The following is a 22,628-nucleotide window of genomic DNA, read 5'->3' as shown; positions in this document are numbered from 1 at the left end:
CATGATCTCGCGGTTTGTGAGTTCAAGCCTCGCGTGGGGCTCTGTGCTGACAGCTTAGAGCCTGGAGCCTGCTTCTGATTCTGTGTCTTCCTGTCTCTCTGCTCCTCCACCATTCACGCTTTGTCTCTCTCTGTCTCAAAAATAAACATAAAAAAAATGCCATCTTGTTGGTCAGTATAATCTTTACTTTGTGTTTTTCTCTTTGTGGCTGCCAATGTTTATGCCACCTCATGCCAGCCTGCCAGCTTTCCTGTAGAACCACTCTATGGGCGGCTCGACTGACACTTGGGCAGACTCTAACTACTGTACCCCCGCGCCGTCCCTCATCAGCTTAAGAAGCCAGATCGGCCATCGTTCCTGCTCCCTAATGGCAGTTAGGTTCCCTATTCCAGGGGAGAAACAAATAGGGAAAGGGTTAATAGATATGGACCTTCAGGGAGTCAGACTGCAGCTGCAAGTGGGGGGCTGAAGAAACAGATGGGGTTCTCCCTTTATAAAATCCCTCATGGGTGCCCCCCTACTATCAAGGGCATAGGGCAGGGAGATCTAAATGAGATAGTCTAACCATAAGACAACAGATGAGGGCCCTGGGCTTTACGCTAACCACCTTACACCACTGGGTCAGGGAATCTGACCACAGACGCTCACCCCTTTAAACCAGGAGATGCAATACGGATAAAGGAGTGAAATGTCCAACCTCTAAAACCCCTCTGAAACGGCCCATTCACTGTCATTTTGTCCACCCCTACTGCAGTAAAGGTAGCCTAAGTGGGTCCTTGGATTCCCTACGGCAGAGTGAGGCCGGCATCTCAAAACTGGGAGTGCATTCCTGATCCATCAACGCTGTGCAAGCTGACCATACGGAAGAAGCCATCTACAACTCCAGAGGCTCTGGGAGACTGCAGCCCTGCTTCAGTCCCTCCAGAAGCTGACTAATCTATGCACAGCAGAAGCTTGAGGGATCGAAGGTCCAATGAAAACAAGACTGTCCTTATTTTCTGTATGTTTCCTTACTGTGATACACCGTTATACCTTGTTTCTCGCTATTATTGTGATTCCTGCTCTACTCTTTGCCATAGGATTGGCCGAGTACAACCTGGCTGGCTGGAAATGTGGTGAGAGGTTTCTGTTAATACTCACCTTCCTTTTATGAATAGGATAATTCGTTGGTACCAACGTGGGGAAACAATGGCCATAAGAGACTAAAAAAATTAGCTCCCCACAAACCTTATAGTGAAACAAAATACCCCAGTCTTACTATCGGGGCTTGGCTTCTCAAAAGCTCAATTATTGGGAAAAACCCTCTTGCCTAGTGGGGAAAAAAGTTCATCGTTGTCTCTGTTAAAAACTGAACATGCCTAAGCCAAAGATTTTATAACTCAACAGCCTGAAAAACCCAAAGGTGGGGACCCCATATCACTTTGAGCCAGAGGTCCACCCCTTGTCTAACTTCTCTCATCTCCGAGAGGGCTGAGACAATGTCAACGCAGCCAGCAAATGGCTGGTCCTAGGTGGACTATACTAGATACGTGGAAGGACAGCCTACATAGCCCTTCCCTCAGTCTGGTCAGGATCATACATGCTGGGAGCTATTCATCTGTCTTTCTTGTGGCTCTCACTTGCCAGAAGGAAACATTTGGGAGTCTAAGTGTATGGAGACAGGGAGACTCAAAGGAAGCAGCGTGCCTTACAAATTGGCAATTAAAAAGGTAATAAATGGCCTCCCAAGCATATAATCCAATATTATGGCCCTGCCACTTGGGTGGAGGATGGGTCCCGGGGTTACCAGGCTCCCATTTGCGTGCTAAACTGCATAATTAGACTGCAAGCAGTTGTAGAAATTATAACGGATGAAACTGCCAGAGCTCTCAACTTACTAGCCAAGCAACAAATCAAAATGCACAATGCCATCTATCAAAATCGCTCAGCCTTAGATTACCCGCTTGCTTCTGAGAGAGGTGTTCGTGGAAAATTTAACCTGAGCAACTGCTACCTACAGATAGATAATAAGAGAAAAGTCATAGAGGAGATCACAGATCAAATAAAAAAAGGTCGCTCATGTCCCAGTCCAGACCTGGAATGGTTGGAACCCCCAGGAAGGTATTTGGAGGATGGTTTTCAACTCATGGAGGGGCGGGATTCAAAATTCTCATGGGAATTATCCACCTAATTTTGGAATTATCCTCTTAATTTTGCTTAATCTTACCCTGCTTAGCTCCCCTGGTTGTGTGGTCTGCCTCCAGTCTCGTTGAGGCCATAATTTAAAAAAAAAAAAAAAAAGATGGCCACTCATGTAATGATGTTATAAAAATATAAACCACTGAACCAAGATGATGTTCTTTGACCCTAAATAGAGGGGTCTGAGCATCAAAGCGGGAAATGCAGTAGGGTGCCCTCCCTAAGAAAAGCAAAAAACCTCAAGGCAACCTGGCTATAAGCTTAGGTGACAATATCCCTCATGACCTTGTAACATGAAACCACTTAATCAGACTGTACATTTGTGTGTTACCATATATAGGAGACAAAGAAGTAAAAAATATATAAAAGACTATGCCACATGGCATTCGGGGCTCAGTTCTTTGGGTACAAACCTAGCTGAGCGCTGTGGGCAAGAATAAAGTTGCTTTCTGGAAAGAAAAGCCTCAGCATCACGACTCTCTGTGCGAGAATCCTGTTACAAAAAAATTTAAAATTATTTTTCACCTAAGAAACTAGATGATACTTTAGTTCGTCAATGGAATGTAAGCTTACACTCATATACATGTGATGCAGCCAAAAATCAGTGCAAATTTTCAAAGATTAGTGATAATGTCTTGTCAAAATGTATGCATTTCTTTGAACAAGCATCACACTGCCAAGAATTCCCTTTAAAGATACAATAACAATGATTTATCAAGAAAAAAATGCAAAGTGCATTTGGATTGTTGGATTCATATGTACAAACACACAGAAAAGCTCTTGTCCAATAATATAATCACACCAAAAAAAATCAAGCTATGCACATGGCATAAACTAATATACAAAATATTTTAAAATTAAGTGCTTGGTATGTACTGATAACAAAATACTTTGGGAAAGGGAAAATTGCCAGAAGCAGATCTATGTAGACAGCCTATTCTCTTTTGAGTAAACAATAATCAAATACTATCTAAATTGATGAACATATGAAAAATTTTTGTCCTTAGAGAAATAGTGAAAGATGTTAAAACGAATTCTTCTGGGGAAAAAGATTTGGGGTGCAGGGAATTGAGGTCCCCGATGTGTATGTCTGTATGCATGTGTATCTACAAGTATGAGGAAAGTGAGGAAACAATACACAGAGACTGCACATGGATGTGACAAGACAATCTGCAACCCACACTAATTCAAAGGGAATCCAGAGTACAGAGTTAAAAATAATTATATGAAATTCAGTCTTCAAGGAATGTGCAGAAATCTTCGTGTGGGCTCTGGGTTTCCCCATGGCAATAAAGGGTGGAGGAGTGTTTGAAGGCAATTTCATCTAGATTTCAAGAGCAAGAGGAAACCAAATGATATTGGTCCACCCTACATCAATTTACACTGGTTGTTGTGTGTTGTGTGCTTATATAAATACCTGGGTTTGCCTTCCAATTCTCTTCTTGACTATAACTTTTACCTGGAGTTAGCCTCATGACACCAGTAAAAGTCTTCTACTCATTGTCTTTTGCTCACGGGCCTCCATGTCTCTGAAAAATTTTTTAACCCAATGTCACTAAATCTCATCCTTCTCTGAAACCCAGCTTAAGACGTAACAAATGTCTAACCTTGACTATAAGCGAACAATTCTCTTCAGTTAGCTAGGTCTCAGGAATTTTTTCTTCAAAATAAAGAAATTGAATTTGACATCTCTTAGTTCTAAAATTCCATGGGCTTATGTTGCCTAAGCCCCAATCTTAGTCTTGTGAATTTATCTCTTACCCATGTCCAAGATGTGAAAGTGTATTGCAATTTTTCTAGCAAAAGGGATAATTTTGAGATTAGGTCTTGCACAAACTTGACAGAGAATGAAAAAAGGAAAACACTTTCCGTACATTTTACTGTATCAACATATCATTTTCTTATCATTTAATAAATGTTTGAGATGTTCCATAAGACTAGAGGCAAGCATACACACACACAATTTTGTAATAATAGTAGATACAACAAAAAGATTTTGAAAGAACTACTCAGTTAAAAAACAGAAGAAAAAAACAGAAGACACTTATACTAACATCCAATAGAAGATTTTGTGTGTATGGGCTCACATGTGCCATATGCAATTTTTAGCTATTTTAATTTTTTTTCCCTGCCATAAATTTCTTCCAGTGGCATTTCTTTCTATTTGTGAGTCCAGGTAAGAAATATCTCTACACTTCAGTACCAGAAAATTCAGTCTTGACTATGTTAGAAAATCGTAAGTCAACATTGATTTTCTAAATACTAGTAATCAACAGAAGGAATAGCAATGGTGTTTTAAAAATTCACTTCATAATAGAATTTTGTCACTGGGAGACATTTCCTGAAGTGAATATTAGAGTCTATCAGTTTTTTAGGACTGATTCCAAACATTGTCAATAGAATATTTTTATTTGCTCCAACAAAAATTGCCATGCTCAAGATTAGAGAAGATAACAAAACTTAATAATGTGAAAGAAAATCTGCACAAATTTTGGAGGTTACTATCCACCTTAAGGAATAATAAAATGTTAATCAAATGGTGTATAAATCTATGCCCCAACTTTTTAAAATTTAGCTTATATCTCAGGTTAGGAATAAATAATTATTTGAAAAAAAACTTATCTATGTACATAATGTAACATTTTTGTGCCAAAAATGTATAAACAAAGCAAGTCTAGAGAGAATTTTCCTAACTGTTCAAAACTCCATAAAATCCCAATGGTTGTCAGAAAGCATCAAAAATAAGAAAATAGGAAGAAATAGGAAGAGATTGGTAAAAGAATACAAACTTTAAGCTATAAGATGAATAAGGTCTCAGATGTAAATATATAACATGGTGACTCTAGTTGATAGTACATTATCATATAATTAAAATTTTCTAAGAAAATAGAACTTAAATGTTTCCACCAAAAAGTAAATATGTGATCATGTGTTAATTAATTAGACGAGTGAATCCTTTTGCAGAGTGTATGTGTAACAAATCATTATGATTATAGAGTATGAATACCTTACAAGTTTAAATGTCACTTATACCTCAATAAAGCTGAAATTTTTAAAAAGGCATAAGAAAAATAACAATATTTCAGCATTACAACCTTTATCGAAAATAAGCTCCACCCTTTCATGTTACAATACATATACAATAGTATAATCTATTCTGAATGGAAATGCAACTCTAAAATCACTGCACTATAAATAAACATTAAAAAGTGGGGGGGGGGCACCTAGGTGGCTCAGTTGGCTGAGCATCTAACTCTTGATTTTAGCTTAGGTCATGGTCTCTCAATTTGTGGGATTGAGTCTTGCATCAGGCTTTGCACTGACAGTATGGATCCTGCTTGGGATTCTTTCTTTCCTTCTCTCTCTCTCCTCTCCCCTGCTTACACACATTCTCTCTCTATCTCTCTCTCAAAAATAAATGAACATTGGGGCATTTGGGTGGCTCAGTCTGTTAAACATCCAGCTCTTGGTTTCGGCTCGGGTCATGATCTCACCGTTCATGGGCTTGAGCATTGGGCTCTGTGCTGACGGTTCAAAGCCTAGAGCCTGCTTCAGATTCTTATCCCTCTCCCTCTGCCCTTCCCTTGCTTGTGCTGTCTTTCTCTCAAAAAGAAATAAAGTTAAAAAAAGTAAAAGTAAATAAATAAAAACACTAATAAAATCACATCACTAATTTGTTTATTTTTATTTTTATTTTTTAGTGTTTATTTACTTTTGAGAGAGACAGAGAGAAAGCAGGGAAGAGGCAGAGAGGAAGAGACACACAGAATCCAAAGAGGCTTCAGGCTCTGAGCTGTCAGCACTGAGCCCTATGTGAAGTTTCAACCCACAAACCGTGAGATCATGACCTCAGCTGAATTTGGATGCTTAACTGACTGAGCCACCCTGGTGCCCCCCCACCTTTTTTAAAAATTTTTTTAAATGTTTATTACACTAATTTGTAAGTGAAATAAATACCTGTTCATTTTTTTTTAATTTTTTTAACATTTATTTATTTTTGAGACAGAGAGAGACAGAGCATGAACGGGGGAGGGGCAGAGAGAGAGGGAGACACAGAATCGGAAGCAGGCTCCAGGCTCTGAGCCATCAGCCCAGAGCCCGATGCGGGGCTCGAACTCACGGACCGTGAGATCATGACCCGAGCTGAAGTCGGATGCTTAACCGACTGAGCCACCCAGGTGCCCCAATACCTGTTCATTTTTAAGTAAACGGTATCTTCTTGAATCAACTCTGAGAGATTTATATTAACATAAATTAATATATTAATTATCTATTATATAACAATTCTTCAAATTATACGGGAAATATACTAATTAATGTATATTAATTCTTAAAAATATATAATCTATCTCTCTCTATATATAAATATATATTAATTCTTCAAATTCTATAGGATTACAAAACTCCTGTTTTACCTTATTTTCAATGTCAAAGCACTGTTTGGGAAAGATAATATGAATAGAGAATAATTGAGATCATCAGGCAGAAATTTTTTTAAAGGAAAACAAAGAAATCAAACAGATTTATTAATTATTTTAGTGATATCTTACAACCACAAACATGGCATTTTGTGGATAAATCTTTTAATTAAAAACAACAACAACAACAACAACAACAAAATAGAGAGGAGTCTGTGCAGATGGCAGAATAGGAAGCACTAAGAATCTGTCTTCACACCTAGACAATAAATACACTGACAAAATCTGTCTGATGTAACTATTTTGGAACTCTGGAGTCTCTTGAAGGCTTATACTTTCCAGGGGAAGGCTTAAGTATTATAGTTAATTTCAGGCAATTTCATCTGTTAGCACAATAATATCTACTCATCCTCCACCCCCAGACCCATGATAAACAACCATAAAAATGTTCTAGGAGCAATTTGTCTGTTTCTCGTGGAAGCCAGGGAAGGAAGCAAAAATAATCCTATGCAGCAAATATCCAAGTTCTGTGTCTGATTAGCGATTTTCGCTTCTGATCTTAGAAGTGCTGACAAGGAGGTGAACAGTTGACTATTGTACCTCTGGTCATTGTTGCAAGCCACTCCCACTTTGCCTGAAGTGACTTCCAAGATACTTAAAGAGCTGGTGCCCATTTGCTGCCCCCCTTCTTTTCTTCTCCCCCTCCTTTTTTTTTTTTTTTTTTTTGGAAATAGACATTAAAGACTATGGCATCCAAAAGCAACTGTATTTATGGAGGAAATTAGAAAGCCATCCTGCCTGCCCAGAAAAAGGTACAGAATCAGAAATGACTTAAGAAATTTATTTAGTGTAATCCTTAGCATCAAAATAGCCTACAGCCAAAAAAAAAAAAACAAAAACAAAAAGGAAGGAGAATATGATTTCCAGAGTTACCACATTATTAATGCAAATATCGTTTTTAAAAACAAAAAGTTACAAAACATACAAAGAAATAGAAAAGTATGGCCCTATATATACAAAAAAAACCCAGAAACCATCCCTGGAAAAAACTGATTGCAGATCTACTAGAAAAAGACTTTAAAACAACTATAATAAAGATCTCAAATAACTAAAGGAACATATGGATAAAGTCAAGAAAACGATGTCTGAACAAAATGAAAATATTAAGAAAGAGAAAATTTAAAAGGAACCTAAAAACACATTCTGAAGCTGAAAAGTATAACTGAAATGAAAAATTCCCCAGAGTGATTCAAAGACAGGCAGAAGAAAGACTCAGTAAATTCAAAGACAGGACACTAAAAATTATCAAGTTTGAAAAAAAAAGATAAAAAGGCATTGAATAAATATGAACAGAGCCTAAGGGACTTGTGGGACACCATTGAATACATCAATATACACAGTATAGGAGTCTCAGAAAGAGAAGAGAGAGAAAAGACCATATTTGAAAAGAATAATAGCTGAAACTTCCCAAATTTCTTGAAAGACATGAATAGAAATATCCAAGAAGCTCAAAAAACTCCAAGTAAGATTTCAGGGCCCCACACCAAGATACATTATAATCAAACTTTTGACAGACAGTGGGAGAATCTTGAAACAATAGAGAAATGCTTCAATCCATAAAAGGAATCCTCAGTAGATGATCAGCAGATTTCTCACCAGAAACTCAGGAGACCATTGAGCAGGGGACTGAAAGTTTCAAACTACTAACATCAAACAAATAAGCACTGTCAACCAAAAATCCCATACCTATCAAAATTGTCCTTCAGAAGTGAGGAAGAAATTAAGACATTCACAGATTTGAAAAGGCTAAGAGAGTTTGTGACCATTAGACATGCCCTGCAAGTTATGCTAAAGGGAGTCCCATGGAATAAAATGAAAGTATACTAGACAATAATTTTAATAAAGATAAAGATCTCAGTAAAAATAAATGTATGGGCAAATATGAAAGCTAGTATTAATAAACCAGTGGAATGTAACTCCATTTTTCATTTTCTATATGCCGTAAGAGACTAGTTCATGCACACATAGATAAATAATATGCACACACAAAATACATATAATAAAATAAAAATTATATATATTTAATAATAAAATTATTTTTATTACTTTTATTTTATCCTAATTTTATTTTATTTATTTTAATAATTTTATACTCTTTTATTATTATTATATATTAGCCAGGAGCCAGTATTATTGTAATTTTGGTTTGTAACTCCACATTTTGTTTCTACATAATTTAAGAGACCGATGCATTTAAAATATTTTTTCATTTATGTTTTGGGGTACATGGTGTATAAGGATGTGGATTGTGATATCAACAATTAAAAAGAGATGGGGTTGAAGCTGTAAAATAACAGACTCTTGTGTTTTGTTTAAGTTACAATGGCATAAATTCCATTTATAGTGTTATAACTGTAAGGATGTTAAATGTTATCTCTATGGTACCCCAAAAGAAAATATCTATAGAAAATACACAAAATGAGGGGTGTGTGGGTGCCTCAGTCTGTTAAGCATGGACTGTTGATTTTGGCTCAGGTCATGATCTCATAATTCATGGGATCAAACTCCACGTGGGATTCTGCACAGACAGTGAGGAACCTGCATGGGATTCTCTCTCTCCCTCTATCTCTTCCCCTCTTCCATTTGAACATGATCTCTCTCTCACTCTCTCTTGCTCTCTTTTAAAATAAATAAGTTCATTTTTTTAAAAAAAAGGAATATACACAAAATGAAATGAGAAAGGAATTGAAATATTTTTACAATCAACTAAACACAAAAGAAAACAGCAATACAGGAAGGAGGAACAAAAAAGCTGTAAGATATATGGAAAACATAAAGCAAAAGAAACGGCAAGGATGGAGAACTGGAACCCTTGTATACTGTTTAATGGGAAAGTAACATGATATAGTCAGTTTGGAAAACAATATGGGCAGTTTCTCAAAAAGTTAATAAAGCAATTAGCATTGACCTAGCAATTCCATTTCTGGATATATACTTCTACAAAGTTGAAAAGGGACCTTGAAGAGAAACTTGTACACCATGTTCATTGCAGCATTATTCACAATAGCTAAAAAGTGGAAGCAATCCAAGTGTCCATCAATGTATGAATGAATAAGCAAAATGTGGTTTTTGCATACAAAGGAATATTTTTCAGCCTTAATAAGAAAGACATTTCTGACATATGGTACAATATGGATAAGTCTCAAGGGCATTATTCCAAGTGAAATACACTAGTTGCAAAAAGACAAATAATCTATGATTCCATGTATATGCTATACTTAGATTCATCAAAATCACAGAGACAGAAAGGGGAATGGTGGTTGCCGGGGGTGGGAGGAAGAGGAAAATGAGGAATTATTTTTTTACTGGGCATAGAGTTGCAGTTTTACAAGATGGAAAGAGTTCTGGGGATGAAAGGTGGTGATGGTAGCACATTACGAATATACTTAATGTCACCGAACTGTACATTTAAAAATTATTAAAATGGTAAAATTTACGTTTGTGTATTTTACCACAATAAAAAAATTGGGGAGGGAAATGAAATAAGTGATGATTTTATGTAGAGTATAAATATAAAGCTACGGAAGAAATCACATAAAATGTAATATTGTGATGCAAATAAGTTTCTGTGTGCCTTGAGATAGAATTTCTAAACACCCCACCATACATGGGCCCTGAAAGCATGAATTTTTGTTTGTTTATATGTTGTTTGTTTTTTAATATGAAGATCTAATTGGTCTTGTTAAACAATTCCTGAATCAGGCACCATCCCATCTAGCAAGCAGAGGGGAGCTTCTTGAAAGCATGGGTTTTGTGAAGAGGTTGAAGAAATCTATTTACGAAATATAGTACTGCAACGTGAAAGTATTACAGATTAACATATTGCTTTACATTGTGTATACTCGAACTATCTATGTTAACTGAATTGCTGACTTGAGTATGAGAAAAGATCTCACCCCTTCTGCCATATGAGAACACAGGGAGAAACTAACCATCTATGATCCAGGAAGCTGGTCCTCACCAGACACCTAATTTGCTAGTGCCTTGAACTTGGATATCCCAGCATCCAGAACTGTGAGAAATAAAAGTTGGCCGTTTCAGCCATTCTGTCTGTGATATTTTTGTGATAGCAGATGAATGGACTGAGAAGAGGCTGGGTGTCTGGGAGCAGAATATCAAGTCTACTTGATGAATTAGTAGTAGGCCAGGATGGCTGGAACAGAGATCTGGCTGCTATATTTGCAGCTCCTTTCCTTGAAGAAATACAATTAAATTGTGAAAAGTTTTAGAATGTCTGATAGAATGTCTCAGAGTCTGACCAACTATATTGGTCACATCTCCCACCTAGAAAAGGAATGTGTAGTGCAGAAGGAAGAATAGAGAATGGTGCAAACAGAAGTTTCCTTTTCCTTATGGGAAGAGACAGAAACATAAGAGAACAAATTCGCTTCCCCTCTTCACACATACCGATAGCATTCTTATACGATTTCCAGGCTGTTTGCTCTGATTTTACCTGTTTTTCTCCCATTTAAGAGCCAGGTCATTGGTTTATAGTATTATTATGATTATAATTCAGCACTGCCTTAATAGTAACAAAATTTTTGTAACATTTGTCTCTTAATTCCATCACAGGATGATATATTATTAAAGAATAACTAACACAGAATCGGAAGAGCTGGGTGCAAACCCTCACTCCATTATTTTCTAGTTTTTGTTATTCTGGCAAGCAGTTAGCTCTCTGAGCCTGATTTCCTTAATCTTAAAAATAATAAAAATCAAATTTCTTCACAAAAATGTTGATATTTCCTACTCCCTCATTGTGTTGCCTTAAACTTCTCAATTTACTAAAATTCTAAAATAAAGTGATTAAATATGTCAATGTTTCCCAAACTTCCCTGAGGATAAGAAATAGGTAGGAAGCTTGTTGACAGACAGATTCACAGGCTCCTCCATGGGACATTTCAACATAAGTCTTAGGCTCTTGGAAATTTGCATGATTAATGAGAATCCCAAATGATTTTATCATCACAAAAATTTAGGAAAGTGACCTAGTGTGATTTAAAATACAAAGTTCTGGGCACCAACCCCAATATGACTACTCAAGCTCCGGAAGAGATGCCTGGTAGCTATAATTTTAATCAGTGACCTGGGAAATTTTTGTGATTAAGCATGATTGAGGAACACTACATTGGATAACTGCTAAGGTCTCATCCCGTTCTAACATTCTTTGAATACTATACAGACTAGATTTTAAACCAATTTTTATAAAATTTTATAAAAAGCATCCTACACTCACCATAAAACCTTCAAGTATCTCAGATCACTCTTAACATGTGGAAGGTACAATGCCAAATACAAGTAGAGAGACTTTTTATTTGCCTCTCCTGCCATTTTTTGTTTAGAAAATCCTAGAGATGGTATTTTTATATGTGTGGAGAATGGTTTTTTGTGCTTTTTTGTTTTGTTTTGTTTTTGTTTACCTTTTACGTGGCAGACATATTTAGTTTTCATGTACTACTTTAACTGGTCCTTGTTCCTGCAAATACTAATCAATTCTGAGGGGAATCCTCAAATCTAGTACTTGAAGTAAATCCAGAAAAACCGGCCCTGAATTTTAAACACACATGTGAAATCATTCAACAAATATGTTAAATTCGATATATATGTTACATAAAACTGATAGTTTTTGGTACTACAAATATGAATAAGATATAGATCCTATCCTTAAGGTCTTACAGGTTAGTAAGAAAAAAGAAAATAACATTAAAATAGTTTGTAGGTAATATCATAGAAGTCTGTATCCTGTGAAATTTTGTAAAGGGAAGTATTGCCATCAACACTTTGGGAAGTGGTTGTGTTAGGCTGAGTCAGAAAACAGTTCACAGAAAAGATATGGCTTGAACTAGATCTACAAATAAAAGAAGGTAAAAAGCAACATGAGGGATGAGTATAATCATTCCATGAAAAGGTAGCAAATGATGAAAAAAAGTATGTTTTATTATAGCTGATATGTTAAATTCCAGGCATCACAGGATGAAAATGAAGAAGACAGCACAGTCAAGTTGAATCATGTTTGTCAAGACAGAGAGGTGAACATTCTTTAGTAGATAATGGCAAGCCAGTGAGAAGATGTAAGCCTAGGAGTAATGTGATCAGATTTATATCTGAGAAAGACTACTATAACAAAAGAAATAGAAAATAATCAAAAAGATGACAAAATGGAGCGAGATATCAATTCAAGAGTCCAGACAGATTGTAAGGATTTTGTAGAAAGGCCATCACAGAATCTTTGGGAAGAGAAAGTTTCAATCTTTAAGAATGTAGAACTAAACAGAACATGAATGCCAAGTGGAGGCCTAAGAGTAAGGGAATAAATGATGCAAAATTATTTCCAGAAAATTTATTTTGCTGACTGGATGAACAGTGGGATCATTCACCGATATAGGAAACAGCAAGAGAAAAGATAGTTTATTCTAGTACAAGGATAGAAGCAAGGTTAATAAAGAGTTTAGTTTTGTTGTGTAAGTCTTTAGGTGCCTGGGAGACTATTAAGAATAATTTCCTATAAATTCTGGAGTAGACATATCTGGCACTAGAGACATATTCAAGATGGAAATGCATATTTTGGATTCAACCATTAAGAGTTTATATAAAAACTTTGGATGCTAACTGGTGTGACCATACAGTTTATCCTGGGCAACTTTGGCATAAATTTGAATACTTTCCTCTTTCACATCCAAAAGAGTCCCAGATTAAATGACAAATGTTAAAGTCTCCAACTGTAACATATACCTCTCTAAATAAAACGTTAGAAAAGAATAAGAGCAAGATCTTAAAATGTGGTTACAGAACTTTAACATGCTATTGCGCGATGGCTTGAGAGATGATGGGTATTTGTAAGAGGAATAAACTTGCAACCAAGCCATAATGTCAATTTGAATCACATGAGTTGTTTAAAGCTATGCATAGATATGACTTGTGCTCCTGACCATGACTAAATAACTGACACTGGATCTTCTCTGCATTTGAAACAACTATAAAACTGGACAAAATATTTGACTCAATCCTTTGGATATTAAAAAGCAGGCGGTGTACGACAGTGATTCTTGAGAAAAAGAAAATATACAAGATGAGCTCTATGATCACCCAAGATCACTATAGCTTCTTTCCTAACAGCACTTATTTCTACAGAGTAGTGAGTTAGGAGCCCAAGTCAAGCAGTGGTCTCATTGAGCTAAGGAGGTGGAGGTCAGGGCTCTAAGCTGCTTAAGTAACTGTGATTGATGGAAGGTGGTAACTGAGAAGGGGAAGCTTCTCTGTGGGGAGTGAATATTTTGTGAATGAGGATTAACTATGAGTCTTTGGCCAAAGGGTTGATTGCACATGCTCAGAGTCAGACTTCATGAGACTTACAGGAAATCTAGTGCAGCACTAGGATCTAATGCTAAAATTTACTGCTAAGAGACAATTGGATTTTCAGCCCAGCCAGAGGTGAGAGACCTCACTGAGGACCATAAGCATCCAGTTGAGTCCCCAGAAAGCCAACCCTTAAGAGTAAGAATCATGGTTTGGGGTAAGGGATACACTCTAAGACCAAATTCAAAACCAAAACAGACCTAATTTAACAAAGAATCAAACTAAGGCTGACAAGACTAAAGGATCTATCAATAAATTAACTGCCTATGAGAATATAATGCAATAGTATTTATGGAACAACAATCTAACCCAGATTCCCTCCAATAAACCACACAATGTCCACTGTACAATAAAAAGTTGCTAAACATGAAAAGAAATGGGAAAGTGTGACTCATGTTCAAGGAAAATTTAGCCAGCAGAACTAAACTCCAAGAACATCCAAAAGTTGGAACTGACAGACAAGAATCCTAAGGGCTTAGCCTATTGGGGCATTGTAAATGTGCCACTCAGGTACGGGTCCTCAACACTAAGATAATGATAGTAAAAGCTAAGCATACTTAATACTTGCTATAAGTCAAGTATTGTACAGAGTGTTATAAGTACTGCACATTATCTCATCGAATCCTTGTAAAAACCCTACATGACAGTCACTATTATTTTCCCTTTGTTACAAGTAGAAAATCTGAAATTTAGAGAGGTCAAGCAAATCACCTAATTCTGTTGTATATGAAGAAATTAGGCACCTAACAGGTATGCATACACATTTCTTGAGGTAAAATTATGTTTGACCAAAAAGACTTCAGACAGGCATATGATGGTCTGAGAAGCCCATCATTAAAAATGTTGTTGACTAAATAGCAAATGCATTAACATAGCTCCAAGTTCATTTCTGGGTGAAAAAAAGTCTCCAAGGAAGAAGAAGCACCAGTCTACTGAAACGATTGTTTACAGCGTAGGTCCTACAACTACTATAGGAAGAGATTACAGACAAAACTGTTACGTTTACATAGAGTAATAGAAAAAGTGGTTGCGTGGGAGATAAAATGCAACACGACTACAACTAGTATTGGAAATAAATTTTCATTTTACTTGTATCTGCGTAAAATGCCTTAAAGCTCACTAGTCAAAACACATCGAATCTTGGGTAGAAAATGCCAGAGAACAAATGATACTAATGAATATATCGTACCTGCAAATGCTTAACTGTCTTCAATTATCTTTAGGTTATAAATACATAGGCTGAAAATATGACCATTTCCTTATCACCTTCCTTTGTGAAGTTCTTAAAACAAAATATCTCCCACAGGTGTGGGACAATAAACTAACTCCACAGCACTGACCTAGCACAAGTTTTTTTTTTTTTTTTTTAAATATATGAAATTTATTGTCAAATTGGTTTCCATACAACACCCAGTGCTCATCCCAAAAGGTGCCCTCAATACCTATCACCCACCCCCCCCTCCCTCCCACCCCCCATCAACCCTCAGTTTGTTCTCAGTTTTTAAGAGTCTCTTATGCTTTGGCTCTCTCCCACTCTAACCTCTTTTTTTTTTTTTTTTTCCTTCCCCTCTCCCATGGGTTTCTGTTAAGTTTCTCAGGATCCACATAAGAGTGAAACCATATGGTATCTGTCTTTCTCTGTATGCCTTATTTCACTTAGCATCACACTCTCCAGTTCCATCCACGTTGGTACAAAAGGCCATATTTCATTCTTTCTCATGGCCACGTAGTATTCCATTGTGTATATAAACCACAATTTCTTTATCCATTCATCAGTTGATGGACATTTAGGCTCTTTCCATAATTTGGCTATTGTTGAGAGTGCCGCTATAAACATTGGGGTACAGGTGCCCCGATGCATCAGTACTCCTGTATCCCTTGGATAAATTTCTAGCAGTGCTATTGCTGGGTCATAGGGTAGGTCTATTTTTAATTTTCTGAGGAAACTCCACACTGCTTTCCAGAGCGGCTGCACCAATTTGCATTCCCACCAACAGTGCAAGAGGGTTCCCGTTTCTCCACATCCTCGCCAGCATCTATAGTCTCCTGATTTGTTCATCTTGGCCACTCTGATTGGCATGAGGTGATATCTGAGTGTGGTTTTGATTTGTATTTCCCTGATAAGGAGCGACGTTGAACATCTTTTCATGTGCCTGTTGGCCATCCGGATGTCTTCTTTAGAGAAGTGTCTATTCATGTTTTCTGCCCATTTCTTCATTGGATTATTTGTTTTTCGGGTGTGGAGTTTGGTGAGCTCTTTATAGATTTTGGATACTAGCCCTTTGCCCGATATGTCATTTGCAAATATCTTTTCCCATTCCATTGGTTGCCTTTTAGTTTTGTTGGTTGTTTCCTTTGCTGTGCAGAAGCTTTTTATCTTCATAAGGTCCCAGTAATTCACTTTTGCTTTTAATTCCCTTGCCTTTGGGGATGTGTCGAGTAAGAAATTGCTATGGCTGAGGTCAGAGAGGTCTTTTCCTGCTTTCTCCTCTAGGGTTTTGATGGTTTCCTGTCTCACATTCAGGTCCTTTATCCATGTTGAGTTTATTTTTGTGAATGGTGTGAGAAAGTGGTCTAGTTTCAACCTTCTGCATGTTGCTGTCCAGTTCTCCCAGCACCATTTGTTAAAGAGACTGTCTTTTTTCCATTGGATGTTCTTTCCTGCTTTGTCAAAGATGAGTTGGCCATACGTTTGTGGGTCTAGTTCTGGGGTTTCTATTCTATTCCATTGGTCTATGTGTCTGTTTTTATGCCAATACCATGCTGTCTTGATGATGACAGCTTTGTAGTAGAGGCTAAAGTCTGGGATTGTGATGCCTCCTGCTTTGGTCTTCTTCTTCAAAATTACTTTGGCTATTCGGGGCCTTTTGTGGTTCCATATGAATTTTAGGATTGCTTGTTCTAGTTTCGAGAAGAATGCTGGTGCAATTTTGATTGGGATTGCATTGAATGTGTAGATAGCTTTGGGTAGTATTGACATTTTGACAATATTTATTCTTCCAATCCATGAGCACGGAATGTCTTTCCATTTCTTTATATCTTCTTCAATTACCTTCATAAGCTTTCTATAGTTTTCAGCATACAGATCTTTTACATCTTTGGTTAGATTTATTCCTAGGTATTTTATGCTTCTTGGTGCAATTGTGAATGGGATCAGTTTCTTCATTTGTCTTTCTGTTGCTTCATTGTTAGTGTATAAGAATGCAACTGATTTCTGCACATTGATTTTGTATCCTGCGACTTTGCTGAATTCATGTATCAGTTCTAGCAGACTTTTGGTGGAGTCTATTGGATTTTCCATGTATAATATCATGTCATCTGCAAAAAGTGAAAGCTTGACTTCATCTTTGCCAATTTTGATGCCTTTGATTTCCTTTTGTTGTCTGATTGCTGATGCTAGAACTTCCAGCACTATGTTAAACAACAGCGGTGAGAGTGGGCATCCCTGTCGTGTTCCTGATCTCAGGGAAAAAGCTCTCAGTTTTTCCCCATTGAGGATGATGTTAGCTGTGGGCTTTTCATAAATGGCTTTTATGATCTTTAAGTATGTTCCTTCTATCCCGACTTTCTCAAGGGTTTTTATTAAGAAAGGGTGCTGGATTTTGTCAAAGGCCTTTACTGCATCGATTGACAGGATCATATGGTTCTTCTCTTTTCTTTTATTAATATGATGTATCACGTTGATTGATTTGCGAATGTTGAACCAGCCCTGCATCCCAGGAATGAATCCCACTTGATCATGGTGAATAATTCTTTTTATATGCCGTTGAATTCGTTTTGCCAGTATCTTATTGAGAATTTTTGCATCCATATTCATCAGGGATATTGGCCTGTAGTTCTCTTTTTTTACTGGGTGTCTGTCTGGTTTAGGAATCAAAGTAATACTGGCTTCATAGAATGAGTCTGGAAGTTTTCCTTCCCTTTCTATTTCTTGGAATAGCTTGAGAAGGATAGGTATTATCTCTGCTTTAAACATCTGGGAGAACTCCCCTGGGAATCCATCTGGTCCTGGACTCTTATTTGTTGGGAGATTTTTGATAACCGATTCAATTTCTTCGCTGGTTATGGGTCTGTTCAAGCTTTCTATTTCCTCCTGATTGAGTTTTGGAAGAGTGTGGGTGTTTAGGAATTTGTCCATTTCTTCCAGTTTGTCCAATTTGTTGGCATATAATTTTTCATAGTATTCCCTGATAATTGTTTGTATCTCTGAGGGATTGGTTGTAATAATCCCATTTTCATTCATGATTTTATCTATTTGGGTCATCTCCGTTTTCTTTGTGAGAAGCCTGGCTAGAGGTTTGTCAATTTTGTTTATTTTTTCAAAAACCAACTCTTGGTTTCGTTGATCTGCTCTACAGTTTTTTTAGATTCTATATTGTTTATTTCTGCTTTGATCTTTATTATTTCTCTTCTTCTGCTGGGTTTAGGCTGCCTTTGCTGTTCTGCTTCTATTTCCTTTAGGTGTGCTGTTAGATTTTGTATTTGGGATTTTTCTTGTTTCTTGAGATAGGCCTGGATTGCAATGTATTTTCTTCTCAGGACTGCCTTCGCTGCATCCCAAAGCGTTTGGATTGTTGTATTTTCATTTTCGTTTGTTTCCATATATTTTTTAATTTCTTCTCTAATTGCCTGGTTGACCCACTCATTCGTTAGTAGGGTGTTCTTTAACCTCCATGCTTTTGGAGGTTTTCCAGACTTTTTCCTGTGGTTGATTTCAAGCTTCAGAGCATTGTGGTCTGAAAGTATGCATGGTATGATCTCAATTCTTGTATACTTATGAAGGGCTGTTTTGTGACCCAGTATGTGATCTATCTTGGAGAATGTTCCATGTGCACTCGAGAAGAAAGTATATTCTGTTGCTTTGGGATGCAGAGTTCTAAATATATCTGTCAAGTCCATCTGATCTAATGTATCATTCAGGGTCCTTGTTTCTTTATTGACCATGTGTCTAGATGATCTATCCATTGTTGTAAGTGGGGTATTAAAGTCCCCTGTAATTACCACATTCTTGTCAATAAGGTTGCTTATTTTTATGAGTAATTGTTTTACATATTTGGGGGCTCTGGTATTCGGTGCATAGACATTTATAATTGTTAGCTCTTCCTGATGGATAGACCCTGTAATTATTATATAATGCCCTTCTTCATCTCTTGTTACAGCCTTTAATTGAAAGTCTACTTTGTCTGATATAAGTATGGCTACTCCAGCTTTCTTTTGGCTTCCAGGAGCATGATAAATAGTTCTCCATCCCCTCACTTTCAATCTAAAGGTGTCCTCAGATCTAAAATGAGTCTCTTGTAGACAGCAAATAGATGGGTCTTGTTTTTTTATCCATTCTGATACCCTATGTCTTTTGGTTGGCGCATTTAATCCATTTACATTCAGTGTTATTATAGAAAGATATGGGTTTAGAGTCATTGTGATGTCTGTATGTTTTATGCTTGTAGTGATGTCTCTGGTACTTTGTCTCACAGGATCCCCCTTAGGATCTCTTGTAGGGCTGGTTTCGTGGTGACAAATTCCTTCAGTTTTTGTTTGTTTGGGAAGACCTTTATCTCTCCTTCTATTCTAAATGACAGACTTGCTGGATAAAGGATTCTCGGCTGCATATTTTTTCTGTTTAGCACACTGAAGATATCGTGCCAAGCCTTTCTGGCCTGCCAAGTTTCAAAGGAGAGATCAGTCACGAGTCTTATAGGTCTCCCTTTATATGTGAGGGCACGTTTATCCCTTGCTGCTTTCAGAATTTTCTCTTTATCCTTGTACTTTGCCAGTTTCACTAGATATGTCGTGCAGCAGATCGATTCAAGTTACGTCTGAACGAGTTCTCTGTGCCTCTTGGATTTCAATGCCTTTTTCCTTCCCCAGTTCAGGGAAGTTCTCAGCTATAATTTCTTCAAGTACCCCTTTAGCACCTTTACCTCTCTCTTCCTCCTCTGGGATACCAATTATGCGTATATTATTTCTTTTTAGTGTATCACTTAGTTCTCCAATTTTCCCCTCATACTCCTGGATTTTTTAATCTCTCTTTCTCTCAGCTTCCTCTTTTTCCATAACTTTATCTTCTAGTTCACCTATTCTCTCCTCTGCCTCTTCAATCCGAGCTGTCGTGGTTTCCATTTTGTTTTGCATTTCGTTTAAAGCGCTTTTCAGCTCCTCGTGACTGTTCCTTAGTCCCTTGATCTCTGTAGCAAGAGATTCTCTGCTGTCCTGTATACTGTTTTCAAGCCCAGCGATTAATTTTATGACTATTATTCTAAATTCACTTTCTGTTATATTATTTAAATCCTTTTTGATCAGTTCATTAGCTGTTGTTATTTCCTGGAGATTCTTCTGAGGGGAATTCTTCCGTTTGGTCATTTTGGATAGTCCCTGGAGTGGTGAGGACCTGCAGGGCACTTCCCCTGTGCTGTGGTGTATAACTGGAGTTGGTGGGCGGGGCCGCAGTCCGACCTGGTGTAGGACAAGTTTTTGAATTCATCTTTACAAGAGAGCAAAAGTAGTCATGTCGACATTAGGTTGACAAGTTTAAAAATAAACCAGGTGTGTGTTCAAGCTCCCGCATGCCTTTCTGTTGACAATGATCTGAGAAGACACCAACGGTAATGACATGCGGTTAGAAGGTGGAATGAAAGGGGGAGGTTGGAGAAAGTAGGTCTGCACTGAAACTCCCTTTGCCTCCCCAGATTTTAACACCTCTGCTTTCCACATGATTCTATGGCTACCTCTTTTGGGAGAAACTTTTAAAGCTATGTTTCAAATGTCATTTCTGCCAATTAAACTATTTTTTTGGGGGGGGGGCAGGAAGATAATTATTTTCTGTCATGAAAAACATAATTGTCTAATGAAAATGGCTTATATTAATGCTTCTTACTAATCTAAGGTGAGCTATTTGTAAAATATTGTGCCAAATGCTTTAACACATCATCTAATGTAATTCTCAAAACACTGTACCATTTAAGGACAATGAGGCTTGGAGAGGTTATACAAGTTACTCTGAGACTTGACTCACTTAGAAGTGTGGGAAAATACTGAGTTCTAACCCAAAGCCCATGTTTTTGATAGCTACTCCCTTTCAGTCATAAGCCCTTCTTTTCTAGAAATGAATTTGCAACACTAAGATTCATGAGCATATATTTGTTCCAATATAGAAAGGTAGGTAAAACAAATAAACACCATCAAAGATACTTTTTGAAAATTTGTCAGTGTTTTCTTTGAGTAAATAAAGTTTCGCTTTTAATAGTTTTGATGTTTGATTAAGAAAAAGAGAAAAAGGGGCTTCTAGGTGGCTCTGTCGGTTAAGTATCCGACTTTGGCTCAGGTCATGATCTCATGATCTGTGAGTTCAAGCCCTGCATCCAGCTCTGTGCTAACAGCTCAGAACCTGGAGCCTGCTTTGGATTCTGTGTCTCCCTCTCTCTCTGCTCCTCCCCTGCTCATGCTCTGTTTCTTTCTCTCTCTCTACAAAATAAATAAATGTCTAAAAAAAGTTTAAAAAAAGAAAAAGGAGAAGAGACAATATTCAATACTCATTTTTGTTTTTGCAATCAAAGTGGTATTGTTTTAGTGTCATAGATTGTCCTCAAGCAGGTAATTAGCTTTATCAGTCAACACTTTCAAATTTTCTTTAAAAATTAAAAGGTTTTTCAATGTAGCATTCTTTATGGTAAATCAGATTAACAATTGAAAATGTCTAGAGTCAGATAAATAATCTAAAACCAGTACTAAAATAACCTGTGACTTCAGCAATATTCATATCTGAAATAAGATTAAACATCAAAAATTTTTCTCTTTGAAATTTTCCCTCAGATATCATGATTTTAGTTTTACTGAGGCCTGTTTGTGAGTTTTTTAATCATTCTGTAATTTTCTCTTATCTTTAAAAAAGTAGGTTTATAAATATGAGAGTAAATTAAATAATTGTTCAATTGTGTTCTAAATGACTAAGAAGAACAACAATTGTACTATTAAAATAACATAAAAATGTATAACTAGATAGTAACTTGAGGGCTACCTACTACCACAAAAATAAGAGAAGCATTTAAAGGTTCAGTTCTAGTATCATAGAAAGAGTTCTAATTTGTTTTAATTCCATTTAACTTTAATAACTATTATTTTATTTCCAGTTTCTATACACAATAGAATTTCACCCCATGTTTACACTATCATCTTCCCAATATACTTTCTGAAATCATATTTCTGGTTCAAAGAGCAAATTATTTGGGTATGAGATGGCATTATCTATCATTTATCATCACTTCGGAATCTGTCACATTCCATCCCAATAAAAATTTTTCCAATGTCTTAATATTTTTCTGAAGGACTTTCTCTAAAAAAGATTGGTGGGGAGAAATTTCCCAGAGCCTCATCACCCTCAGATCTTCTAAATAACATAAGAAAGAAACATAATGAAAGCCGAATGGAAAAACATAATGAGGAGGAAAAAGGTACCAAACATGAATATTATGCTTCTCTGAAACTGTGATTATTTGCTGACTGGCTAGAGTCATTTTATTGTATTCCTTAGAAGGAATTACTGCTAAGAGTTAATATATAAAGATTGTATGGAAGGGGTAAAAACTTGACTTGTGAGGATTGTATTAGCTCCTACTGCCA

At 36.8% G+C, this 22,628-nt stretch overlaps 1 pseudogene; it reads left to right on the top strand.

Moving 5' to 3' along the window:
• The first annotated feature begins 265 nt into the window (after positions 1 to 265).
• Positions 266 to 22,628, top strand: part of LOC109264241 (importin subunit alpha-1-like) — a 149,107-nt pseudogene continuing 126,744 nt past the window's right edge.

The sequence above is a fragment of the Panthera pardus genome, unplaced genomic scaffold (assembly GCF_024362965.1).
Source record: "Panthera pardus isolate Hobbes unplaced genomic scaffold, ASM2436296v1 HiC_scaffold_22, whole genome shotgun sequence".
Taxonomy (NCBI): domain Eukaryota; kingdom Metazoa; phylum Chordata; class Mammalia; order Carnivora; family Felidae; genus Panthera; species Panthera pardus.
Note: the sequence above shows the minus strand (reverse complement) of the source record. Positions and strands in the feature narration are given on the sequence as shown.